Source organism: Musca autumnalis, unplaced genomic scaffold (genome assembly GCF_047663935.1).
Source record: "Musca autumnalis isolate F117 unplaced genomic scaffold, ASM4766393v1 scaffold_2, whole genome shotgun sequence".
Classification (NCBI taxonomy): Eukaryota; Metazoa; Arthropoda; class Insecta; order Diptera; family Muscidae; genus Musca; species Musca autumnalis.
The window spans coordinates 74,726,022-74,740,213 of NW_027411755.1; the positions used below are offsets into that span (position 1 = coordinate 74,726,022).

At 35.3% G+C, this 14,192-nt stretch overlaps 1 pseudogene; it reads right to left on the reverse strand.

Annotated features, from left to right (window-relative positions):
* Nucleotides 1–1,195: 1,195 nt before the first annotated feature.
* LOC141392829 (odorant receptor 30a-like) lies at nt 1,196–13,584 on the reverse strand (annotated as a pseudogene).
* Nucleotides 13,585–14,192: the final 608 nt, after the last annotated feature.

Sequence of the window (14,192 nt, forward strand, 5' to 3'; positions counted from 1 at the left end):
TAAGTTCCGTTCCAGTGATAGTGGTATAGGGTATCCCATGGTCGGCTCCGTCCGACTATAGACTTTTCTTACTTGTTTTTTTAGGTTTTCACGATTTTGCTTGAAAACGGCAAGTCTTATCAAAATGGGACTAGAGAAAATTCTCTACATGATTGGCTTTTGTAATTTTTTCATAGATTGTACCATTTTTTAGATATGTAAGTTTAAATTGGGACATTGCAGTCATGACATTGTTTTATAAACAGACGATGGAGTTAGGGGAATGTCCCAATTTGAACTTATATATCTCAAAAATTATAAAACCTAGAGAAAAACTCCTATTATAGAGAATTCTCACAGTTACAAAATGTTTTCGGGTCCCATTTTTATAAAGCTTGTCATTTTCATGCAAAACCCTGAAAACCTAAAAATATACAAATGTGAATTTTGGCCGCGATTTATTTAAAACCCCCTCCGGCGATTTTTTTGTTCTTTAATTTTTCTCATATATGAGCATTGTAGTTTCAGGATCCGCAAAAACTTCCCACTTATAAGCACTAATTGTTCTATTGGCGGAGTTCTTAGTTGTTTAATAATAAAGCTAGCAAAAGAGAGAACAGAATAAACGTTTATGTTACCAACAAAGCAATCGCTACCAAACTCTTTGAGGTTATTGTTTTTTGACAACTCGAACGCCCTGAACAAAATATGGAAAATCTAATTTTGTGGATATATTCCAACATGTATAAACTTTTTTTGGATTATTCACCTTAACCTTTATTTCGAGGTATTAAAAAGTATTTAAAGATGAAAATACATTGGTAGCGTTTGTTATTAAATAAACAGTAAACATGGGACTTGCTTGTAACTCCATAATTTTATTCTACTGCATCAGATGATTTTCTTGTATTTATTTATGTATTTTGTTGTTTGCTTTAATATTTTATTAAAGAAGTTTATGAAAACACAAGTGTTATTGATTGAATTTGTTGCAATTAAACCTAAAGAATGGTTTATATGTATTTATTTAAGAGAATCTCATATTGTTCACATTATTATGTATGTATGTACTACTGACTAATAAAGCTAATATTTAAACAGTTGTAGTAAACCAGAGTAAACGTAATGTAAACAATTATTAAAATTATGTTAGAAATGTATATTGTATGTTGCTGATTTTCTATTCATTTCTAATAAATAAAAAATAAATGTATGTTACCAAACATAGTTTATCAATTTATAAAATAAGCAATAGGTATTTTACTCGTATACATTTCGAAGTAGTGTAAAATATGTGTAGGTTGTATTGAGCAATGATTGCAACAATTCCAAATTCATCGGATAAACACGGCCAACCAAAATCTGCAAAGAAATAATTAAGCAATATAAAATTAAACAAAGCAATATATGTCAAAAACAAGTAAAAAGGGTGTTAAGTTCCGCCACCACTAGTTTATTTACTTTAATAAATATAATGCAAAATTAATTCCCTTTTGTTTATTAAAGTCAAGGATATACCTATGAGTAGAATATGCAAGAATAGCACTTTCATTTAAACAAGGTTTAATACTAAAACAAGTAAAAAAGTATCAGTCGGCTTTGCCGACAGAGATATACCCTCAGCCTGTGTATATTGAAACATTTTTTTTTTCCAAAAAACCCATGTATTTAGGGAGTTTTAAAAATTTTGGGCGTTTGAACTGACAAAAATGTTGATTAGGATTTAATATCAAAAGTTTTGCGGAGGAGATACTAAAAAGAATGGATCTCCAGCCACTACATATGGTACCATAGGGGTTTTTTTAGAACTTCAGGGATGTTTGCTCAAGAAGTATGAACTTACCCCTGAAACAACTTTTACCATCGCAATTGAGGTAGCAATGCAAGTTGCTTCAACAAAAATCAAAGTGATTCGAAAGCATGTCTTAAAGTGAACATGTATCCGAAATTTTGAGTGGGAGGTACCGGATGGAGTGGACAAATATAGTCCATATTTGAACCTGATCTATATCTGGTAGATATATTAGGATGTGTAAAGTATGGACCAATTCGGCCACTCTCTTCAAGAGTTATCGTACGCACAATTTTTCCGAATATTTTTGAACTTTTGTGGGGGAGGTACCTGAAGGAGTGGACCGATATGGCTTATCTTCGAACTTAAACTATGTTTGGACAAAATATTACTAAGGCCAAACTTTGGACCGAATCGGCAGACCTGTTCGAGAGTTATTTTGCCCTCCAACCTCCTCACACGGTGTCATAGGGGTTTTTTGCAACTTTAAGCTATTTTCTCAGGAAGTATGGACTTGCCCCTGATGAAACTTATACCGTCGTATGGAGGGCAGTGAATACAAGTTGCTAAAGCAAAAATCAAAGCGATTCGAGAGATGTTCCTAAACTGAACTTTTCCAAAATTTTGTGTGGGAGGTACCCGACGGAGTGGACCGATTGAGTCCATATTAAAACCTAATCTAAGTCTGGTACACGCTCCATGATGGGCAAAGTATGGACCAAATCGGTTACACGCTTCAAGAGTTATCTTGCGTACAAATTTTCCGAACATTTTCGAACTTTTGTGGGGGAGGTACCGGAAGGAGTGGACCGATATAGCTCATCTTCGAACTTAAACTAAGTTTGGACAAAATATTACGGAAGCCAAAATTTGAACCGAATCGGTTCATCCCTTCGAGAGTTATCGTGCGCTCCAGCCAGCCAGACAGACAGACAGACAGACGGACGGACATTGCTCAATCGACTCCAAATTGTCTGAAACACATTTCGTCCAAACATACTTGGGGTCTAAAACCATTATTTCGATGAGGCACATTTTGCCCGTATGAAAGTGTATATACCCTTCATAGCCTAAAGACTGAGGGTATAAAAATTATGCAAAAACTTTAAAATACCTCAAACTGGGCTGTGCAGTTAGTTATATGGGAGCTATCCTAAAACATGGACCTATGTCCAAAATTTTTGGTAATAACCCTAAATGCTAAATTATAGCTAACTCGGTCAGGAACTGTAAAATAACTCAAATCGGGTGATATCGTTATATGGGGACTATAACAAAACGTGGACCTATGCCCATAATTTTTGGTGAAGAAGTTTTTTGAACACTAAACACTAAATGTCAATTTAAGGATAATTCGGCCAGAAAATGTAGCTAGAAACGTAAAAATACTTGATACCGAATGGTACCGTTATATGGGAGTTATTTCAAATCGTGGTACTATGTCCAAAATTTTTCGTGGAAAAGTTTGTTAACCACTAGGTAACCCCAAATACCAAATTAAAGCTAATTCGGTCAGAAAATGTTGCTAAATCCCCACAATAACTGAAATCGGGCGTACCGTTATGTGGGTGCTACAACAAAAAAGTGGACCGATATATAGAGTTCTAGCTCAATTACACTGTGAACACAAATGTTGGGGCACGGAAAATTCCTCTTGGGGAAGAAAGGCCTTGTTGAGTATATTAAGAACCCCGAAGGGCAAATCCGCCGTGATGAAGTTTTTGCTAGAGACCCTCTAAGCCATCAGGAATTAGCGTTATATCTTTGTTCACTGTTAATTTAGCTTATTTTTGAGATGCCATGTCTGCAGGATTATTTTCGTAGAGCACTTCGACCTTTTAACACGCTTCCTTCAATTGTCATTTTCGTCCTTTATTTTTGAAGCCGCTATAAAAGTACCACGAGATGACGTTTTTCAGCTTCGAAATGTTCTGCAAAAATGTCGCTCAGAAAATTTTAGGTACGGCTCTCATTGACAACTAATCGATATCATTCTTAATTAGATGGCCAGGCCGATTAAGAACCATTTTACAAAAGTATAGTATATTTCATAATAAGGCGAATTGGATGAAGTTAAGTTTTCGAGAACCTCCATACAGAAAGTGGTTAAAATATATCAACGTGTTAATGCAATACTTATATAAATTTATTCGCGAATATGTATGTCGAATAGAGTTATACAGCGTTTTAATGCGGTGGAGGGTGTATAAGTTCGACCCAAACATAACGCCTTTTTCTTTTTATACCCTCCACCATAAGATGGGACGTATATCAAGTTAGTCATTCCGTTTGTAACTACTCGAAATAATCATTGTAGAGACAACAAACTATATAAATTCTTGATCAGCGTGCAATTCTACATCGACATAGCCAAGTATGTCCGTCTGTCCGTGTGTGGAAATCACTCTAGCGTCCGAACGGATTGAAGTAGGTGGATGCAATGTTGGTAAAATTTATTATATGTACGTAGGACTTTTGACATTGAAAGCGGGCTATGTAGGTCAACTACGTTTTGGTATAGCCCCCACACAACGCCCCATATAAAGTACACGTCACTTTAAGATATTTTGACTGTATTGGTCACATTTGACCACAGATTAAAAACAAAATTGAAAGAAATACTTTTCAACAAATATAAGCTTGGTAGTAGTTCCAACGAGTACTGTACTCTATAATAGAGTACAGTTGGTCACAGTATATACAATGCATATTCGAACCTAATCGATGTTAGATACAAATATTGCGATGTGCAAAGTATATGCCGACCAGATTTATCATTCGCTTCGTTTTAGAGAAAAATTTTAAAATTGAAAAAAATTCTTTGAATTTTTAAAGTTAGTTTGGAAACCAGTAAGGAAAGGATCAAAGTCGGGCGGGGCCGACTATATGATACCGTACACCACTGTGAATATGTAAAATATAAATCGGAGCTATATCCAGATCTTAACCGATTTCTATATAATTTGGCACACTCATTTCTAGACCGAATTCAGTCTAACATTCCAAATTTCATCGAAATCGGACGTATATAGCGTGTTTGGTGCAGAAAATACACGAAATCGGCCGAAAATATATATGGGAGCTATATCCACATCTGAACCGATTTCGATATAATTTAGCACATTTATTTCTAGATTGAATTCAGTCACACATTCCAAATTTCATCGAAATCGGAAATATATAGCATGTTTGGTACAGAAAATACGTGAAATCGGCCGAAAATATATATGGGAACTATATCCAAATCTGGACCGATTTCTATATAATTTGGCACATTTATTTCTAGACTGAATTCGGTCACACATTCCAAATTTCATCGAAATCGGAAATATATAGCGTGTTTGGTACAGAAAATACGTGAAATCGGCCGAAAATATATATGGGAGCTATATCCAAATCTGAACCGATTTCTATATAATTTGGCACATTTATTTCCAGACTGAATTCGGTCACACATTCCAAATATCATCAAAATCGGACGTATATAGCGTGTTTGGTGCAGAAAATACACGAAATCGGCCGAAAATATATATGGGAGCTATATCCAAATCTGAACCGATTTCGATATAATTTGGCACATTTATTTCTAGATTGAATTCAGTCTCACATTCCAAATTTCATCGAAATCGGACATATATAGCGTGTATGGTACTGGAAATACGTGAAATCGGCCGAAAATATATATGGGAGCTATATCCAAATCTGAACCGATTGCTATATAATTTGGCACATTTATTTCTAGACTGAATTCGGTTACACATTCCAAATTTCATCGAAATCGGACATATATAGCGTGTGTGGTACAGGAAATACGTGAAATCGGCCGAAAATATATATGGGAGCTATATCCAAATCCGGACCGATTTCAATATAATTTTGCACACTTATTTGTAGACAAAATTCAAGCACACATTCAAAATTTCATCAAAATTGAACGTATATAGCGTGTTTGGTGCAGCAAATACGTGAAATCGGGCGAAAATATATATGGGAGCTATATCCAAATCTGAACCGATTTTCGCCAAAAGCAATAGCGTTCTTCCTATGGCTAAAAAAGTTGTAGTCCCCAATTTTCAGCTGAATCGGACAAAATATGCGACCTGTATGTTGCGAACAAAAATACATGGACAGACGGACGGACACGCAGAAATCGACTCAGAAAGTGATTATATGTATGTCCTCAAAAGAAACTGTGGGTCCATTTCATTTCCTTTTGTGTGTTACATACAAATGCACAAAGACATAATACCCCTTACCACTGTGTGGTGTAGGGTATAAAAAACGAATGTACAGAAAAACAAAACATAGTTTAATTCTGAACCAAGTCCGAATAAATGTCAAAAATGACAATGAAAACGCGACAAAATCGATTAGTTGTCAAAGAGAACCGTACCTAAAATCTTCTGAGCAACATTTTTGTGGAATATTTGGATGCTGAAAAATCTCATCTTGTGGTACTTTCACTACGGTTCAAGAAATAAAGGACGAAAAGGACATGAAAGGCATTGAGTTAGGCGTGTCCGTCCGTCTGTCCGTCTGTCCATGTATTTTTGTTCGCAACATACAGGTCGCATTTTTTGTCCGATTCACCTGAAAATTGGGGACTACAACTTTTTTAGCCATAGGAAGAACGCTATTGCTTTTGGCGAAAATCGGTTCAGATTTGGATATAGCTCCCATATATATTTTCGCCCGATTTCACGTATTTGCTGCACCAAACACGCTATATACGTCCAATTTTGATGAAATTTTGAATGTGTCTACAAATAAGTGTGCAAAATTATATTGAAATCGGTCCGGATTTGGATATAGCTCCCATATATATTTTCGGCCGATTTCACGTATTTCCTGCACCACACACGCTATATATGTCCGATTTCGATGAAATTTGGAATGTGTGACTGAATTCAGGCTAGAAATAAATGAGCCAAATTATATCGAAATTGGTTCAGATTTGGATATAGCTCCCATATATATTTTCGGCCGATTTCGTGTATTTTCTGCTCCAAACACGATATATAATTCCGATTTCAATGATATTTGGAATGTGTGACCGAATTCAGTCTAGAAATAAATGTGCCAAATTATATAGAAATCGGTTCAGATTTGGATATAGCTCCCATATATATTTTCGGCCGATTTCACGTATTTTCTGTACCAAACACGCTATATATTTCCGATTTCGATGAAATTTGTAATGTGTGACCGAATTCAGTCTAGAAAAAAAAGTGCGAAATTATATAGAAATCGGTTCAGATTTGGATATAGCTCCAATATATATTTTCGTCCGATTTCACGTATTTCCTGTACCACACACGCTATATATGTCCGATTTCGATGAAATTTGGAATGTGAGACTGAATTCAGTCTAGAAATAAATGAGCCAAGTTATATCGAAATCGGTTAAGATCTGGATAAAGCTCCGATTTATTTATCATATAGTCGAAATCGGTTCAGATTTGGATATAGCTCCCATATATACAGTCGGACCTCGATTATCCGTGATGGTCGGGACCGGAAGCATTACGGATAATCGATTTTCCCGGATAATGGAGGCAATGTTTTTATGCAGTTTTCGAACACATTTTTAAATAAAAGTGGCATAGTATTGTACAATAATAATAAAATAAGCATTTTTTTATTATATTTGTTAAGGTAGTCCAAAAATTTTAGGAGGATACACAATATCATCAACATCAGATACATCTGAATAGACTTTGGCTCATGGTTGTTGTGCTACCATACCATTGTTGTGATACACAAATTGTTTAATATTGGTGAATTTCCAGTTTTATTTTGTTTACCTCTCGTTTACTTAATCAAATTAATTGGAAAGTGTGTTTTTATTCCCGAATAATGAAGTTTATAACGAAAAATAGAGAAAATGGAAAAAAGTCTAACATTTATTTTCTATCACGGATAATGGAGGTTCCCGGATAATCGAGGTTCAACTGTATTTTCGGCCGATTTCGTGTATTTTCTGCACCAAACACGCTATATACGTCCGATTTTGATAAAATTCGGAATGTGTAACTGAATTCGGTCTAGAAATAAGTGTGCCAAATTATATAGAAATCGGTTCAGATTTGGATATAGCTCCCATATATATTTTCGGCCGATTTCACGTATTTTCTGTACCAAACACGCTATATATTTCCGATTTCGATGAAATTTGGAATGTGTGACTAAATTCAGTCTAGAAATAAATTTGCCAAATTATATCGAAATCGGTTCAGATTTGGATATAGCACCCATATATATTTTCGGCCGATTTCGCGTATTTGCTGCTCCAAACACTCTATATAAGTCGGATTTCAATGATATTTGGAATGTGTGACTGAATTCGGTCTGGAAATAAATTATATCAAAATCGGTTTAGATCTGGATATAGCTCCGATTTATATTTTATATATTCACAGTGGTGTAGGGTATCATATAGTCGGCCCCGCCCGACTTTGATCCTTTCCTTACTGGTTTTCCTTAAAAACGGTTAAAAAATGGGGTTTTTGTTCTGGAACTGCAACTAAAAAGTTTTCATAAGCGAATTAATTTGATTGACAACACTATAAGCTTTTTAATGGTATACATATAAGTTTAATCGGTTGCTTAAATCCGGTTCAAAAATCGGTTTTAATGTCGGAATATCCGGTTCAAAAATTGAGATAACCGGATCTATCCTCCAAGAAAATTTGTTATTAACGTGTTCCCCATTACAATATCTATTTGTGGTAAATATTTCGGAAGCACCCCAGATGTCTACATAAGCAATAACCAATTGTTATATCTACATACCTATACATAACAAATAGCGAATATCCAGAAAAACCAAACATAGATTAATTCTGAACCAGGTCCGAATAAATGTCAAAAATTACAATGAAAACGCGACAAAATCGATTAGTTGTCAAAGAGAACTGTACCTAAAATCTTCTGAGCAACATTTTTGTAAAATATTTGGATGCTGAAAAATCTCATCTTGTGGTACTTTCACTACGGTTCAAGAAATAAAGGACGAAAAGGACATGAAAGGCATTGAGTTAGAAGAATGAAATGTTCTACAAAAAGATTCGCCATTCGATTTGACTGAAGACATGTCACCTCAAAATGAAGCTACAACAACGCCAAACAGAGATATGGAGCAATTTTCCGAAGTATTAAAGGGAAAAAATAAAAAACTTCATCGCGCGATATCTCAGAAACTTGACCTACGGCGAAAATTTCCTTTTAGGTTCTTAGTATACTCATCAAGGGCTTTCATCTCCAAATAAAATTTTCCACCCCCCAAAAATGCTGCTGCACAGTGTTATTAATTGGTTTTCGAGATATAGTCCATCAAAAACCCTTGTTACATTTTGTCCAATAAACATTTCTTTTCATGTACTTCTATCCCACAACACTGAAGTCGTATTTTTTTGGATACAGGATGAGTGTAAATCCTCGAGTCCTCTATATTGATCGAAAATGACATAACATATATAAAGTACTAGGGGACCCGGCGAACTTCGTCTCGCAGCCTATTAGGTACTGAACATGGTGGCTTTGGTTCAAACCTATAACACTATTATTGCTATCACCTTGTAGAGTTCAATTGCAAATATTTCTTTGTTGTGAACTGTGTAGGACGATCTTTGAAGCATATGTACTAGGCCGGGGCGATTTGAAAACCTTCATGGGCCCTTCGCGTTTCTTATTCCTGGGATTGAACTGAGCATAAAAGCCCACTAGACCATAGGTCTACCGCGAAAAAATTCAGTTATAGTTTTTTTTGTGGAGGTTTTCAGACAGAAACCATTATATGTTAGCCGTTTGTGAATTGATTAAAAAAATAATAACTTGTTCGAAAGATATTAATCACCACTTTAAAAGGAAGAAGATATGCCCGTTTAAATTTGAAAATGTAAGAAACCCAGATTTTCACTATTTTTACCGTTATAAAAAAATAAAACGAAGTGACCCAAACGAACTAAAGGCATCTCCGTTGTCCATGGATCCCAACAAGATAGAATTTTGCATCAGAACGCTTGAATATTTTTCTGGTCAACTTTTGTAGCACAGTGCCATTTATCGAAAATTTCCGAAAAGTTTGCACCTTCTCAAAGCCAAAACTGCCTGAAGGAGTGTTCCAATGCTTTTGCCATCTATTAGAGAGTTCTTAATCACTGTGTTGGCTAAAATTTTTGTATTTGTATTGGATCGAAAATCTCAATGGTTTGGCCGTTATATGCTAAAATGTCCAAAAAACGTGGATAAAAAACTTAAAGTCAAAATCGGGAGGCTCGATTTTCGCGGTAGACCTATGGTCTAGTGGACTTTTTATTTATAATAGGCTTGATGTTGTCGGAGACTCGAAATAACAACCGACGTTGTTAAAACTCTCATCGTAATGATAATGTCATTGCAAAGAGTTGGTGAAAATGACATGCCAAAGCATTGGTGTAAATGACATTCTTTGGATCCAAAAATGAATAGCGTCTTTTGGGGTCCACGCTCATATAAAATTCATCGATGAAGATGCTAAAAAGATGACGTGCCAAAATCTGCGAGATTCATACAATGACACACGGAAGTCCAATTTACGGAAGATAAGAGCATATTAAGCTTTTGAAAATTAGTTTTTTATAATTTAAACCATCTTTTACCAAATTTGCCTTATGTTTAGAAGACAGACAATTTTGTATCATTGATAAACACAGTGTGGAATGATGTTTATCCTCAGGAAATGAAATGGGTGGAATTCTAAAGATTTCAAAGTATTGCAAAATGTTTACAAAAACTAAATCAAGCATTTTATTATAAAGATTTGATATATTATTTATTTGATAGAGGTTAAAGTCGCTAAGTTTATTAATAATATCAAAAGAGTGTTGGCTAATATTCATGTTTGATGTTAGAGGAGTCATAGATTCTGAATCAGGTAATGAAAGCCACTTTATAGAGGGCAAGTTAAAATCACCAAGCACCAATATGTGATCATTTAGGCATAGTTTCTGAACAACAGAAGATATTGCCAATAAATGGCGATAATAAATATTAATTTCTGACGAAGGCGGCATTTAAGAACAGGAACAGGAAAAGTTGTGTCAATGGCAATAAGAATACCACCACCTGTTGTGGTGCAAGTACCAATATACGTTAAAAATTGTAATGCAGTTCCAACATGAACTTGATCTGAGGGACATTATTAATAAAATTAATGGTACAGACCTGCTAAATAGACCAATAAACATTATAGATACAAATGAAAACAAAAAATTATTGGCATTTTACTGTGTAGGGTTGTGGGGCTTCACCCAGAAGTGGACCTATGTTGACAGATTTTATGTGAGGAGGATGTTTATTCGCTCATATCTTAAAATTTGCATTTGCATCAAACTCGGTTGCAATTTCTGTCTTCAACATTTAAAATACCTAACATGAGGGACCCATCATATGGGGGCTATACCAAAAACGCGTATCTACGATGCTAACATATCGCACAGTAGTTTTCTGTCTACGAAGAACATAAAATGCCAAAATACAACCAAATACATAGGAAACTGTGTCTGTAAGATTTAAAAAATGTCCCATCTACCGGTACCGTTCAATGGGGGCTATACCTAAACGCGAACCTATATTGAAAATATTTTGTACATAAGTTTTCTATCCTTTGAAAACTGAATATACCAATTTGCAGCAAAATCGATTGAAAAAGTAATGTAAAACGTAAAAATGGCAGCCGGCATTGCATGAACGCTACGGGAAACCGCGGGCCTAAGTAGCCCAATTTGAGCTGCACCCTATCCGCTAATATAAGGGACATTTTTGCAAAATTTTAGGAATCTACGGCCTTTCTTTTAAAAGTTATTAGTAAAGTTCCGCTAAAGGGCTCATATTTCGCACTGTGTGTCTGCCTAAAGACGAGTTAATTTTGAATTTATTTCACGGACATTCTGATAACAAATTTACAACCCACTTTTGAGTTTTTTTTTTGAAAAATTCGTTGATCTTGGAGGTAATTGCGCTAATTTTTCTGATTTTTCGATAAATTCCCTTACAAAAGCTCTAGCAGACCAAAATTCTTTCTCTACCACTATAACAAATACATTTTGAGGCAAAACAATTTTGAAGTTGACGGGAACCTCGAAACAAAAACCATTTTTATGAGCGGTTCCATATTTAATGATTTATGATTTTTGCGGGGTTCCAGTCCGAACATCCGCCGACGCCAGATTCTCTATAAGAGAAGAAAGTTGCTTAGGTTTTTTACTATTAGAAGAGGTTGTAGATATAATCTTATCTGAAGGAGATGATGAATCAAAGTATAAAGATGAGCTGACAGTTGGTATTGAATTATCAACACTTGAAGAAGATGCGCTTAAAATAGTAGTAGGTGCCTTGAATTGAGGAGACGTAGGTACAGCTTCAGAAGATTAAAATTCGACCGGAGCATTTTCGATATGATTAGAAGTGATAGAAACTTTAGAATATGATGCTGCGAGAATGTAATATTATAAAAAAATAAAGTCTGAGAAAATTAAAAATAGATGATATACAAACATAAACAAATATCAAGTTCTTACCGCACACGGCTTTTGGGATCTCAATATTAGTAAACGTAATATATTCTGAGTGGCAATGTCGAACTCAACCCAATCACTCTCATAGGCTGCCGTGCCCACTTCCAAGCTTTCATCGAACACCTTACTGGCGTAATAATAGAGTATGGTGCTTTGGGCAAAAATCATCAGAATATAAATACAAATCAATAGCATTTGACTGACGGTTTCAACCTAAATGCGTTGTAAATAACAAATACATATATTAAAAAGTTGGAACTTTCATTTCCAAATTCCATACATACCGTTACCAAAGTAAACATCATGGCACAGAGCATTGCACCAAATGCCAAAAACTCTATTAAATTTGTATAAGTAATCAAATTATTTAAGGTATCCACATATCTAGAAAATAGTAGCAAATCGTATGAGATAATTTCAGCAATATATTTAAGTTTAAAATCATGCCTGAGCTTACTTGATTAATTCCGTTTGATATTTAATGCACCATATAACTGTCTTCCTGGCCTCCTCGGCTGAAACTTGACTTAAATGCCTCAGTTTCCGTTGGCCACAATCATATTGGTAAACGGTATAAACATACAACAACCAATCGGTGCCATTATCGTTTGCAATATAAAGCAAATTTCATAGTACGGAGTAGTGTTTTTATCCACACCGGGCACATAAATTCCAAAGGGTAAAACTAAGAAGAAAAAAACCGCAGTTTAATGGTGTTTGTTTTCACTTATTTTTCTCACATTATTCGATATACACATGTATGTACACACCTTTGGTTGTGGCAAATATGGGATATATTAAGAAACTTATAACCGAACAAGTACCCATAACCAAATTGACCTTGGAAATACTATTTGCGGCCTTCGTGGTCTCCTGAAGTCTTTGGCGTATCCATTTGTCTTCAGATTGCTAAAAGAAGAAAATTATAAGGGTTAAAAACATATATATGCTTATACATTTTGTTACAAACCATCATATCAATATACAATAAACGAATTCTATCCAAAAACTCTTCATATTGACGACGATAAATGCACACAACAATTCCCCGTAAAGTTGTATTAAAAAATAACACTGCCAAATAAGCATTGCGAATAATGGCATCCATTGGTTCGGTACTATAGAAAAGATCCACAAATTGTGAACTGGTCATAATGATATAAGGTATCAAACTTAAATATCGCCGCCAATTGTGCCTCAAGAGAAATGACCAAAATGACTGTACAACGGTACATCTTCAATTGTGGGAATAAACATGACACTGGTTGTTTTGCACCGGCCTAAAGTCCTTTTGAAACTGATTACCTTTTTGCCGCAATGTTTATGTTTATATTCTCAGTCGCATATATTGTGTACTCTTAATTGCTGTGGTTTTGCGGTTTACACTGAAGATGTGTAACTGAAATTATAACAAGTAAGAACGACGTTGGGTGACGTAGGGGATGAAAGATACCAAGGAACGGTCCTGACCGGATTTAACATTGCAAAGTCCAGGATTTATCTTGGTCCTTCTCTTATCTCAAGTCGACACTGACCTCCCCGCGATAGTGAGCTAACATGTGCCGCGTGTTCACCCATAAGAACGTTAAAAACATGAGTTTGGGCGTCGCGTAAGTAACCCTCCCCTAGAAAAAAAATCAGCCTACGATGAAAAAAAAACGAAAGAAAAGAAAAACAAACCCCTCTAAAATTGACGACCGTCGCAAATCTGCACCTGGAATGTTCTCACTCTTTATAGAGAAGGTGCAATTTACGCGTTGGCAGTTGTACTTGAAAACTACAAGGCCGATATAACTGCCATACAGGAAATGCGATGGATTGGAGGTTGAAACATCTGGTCTCCAGCTTCACCCCAGTGAATGAAA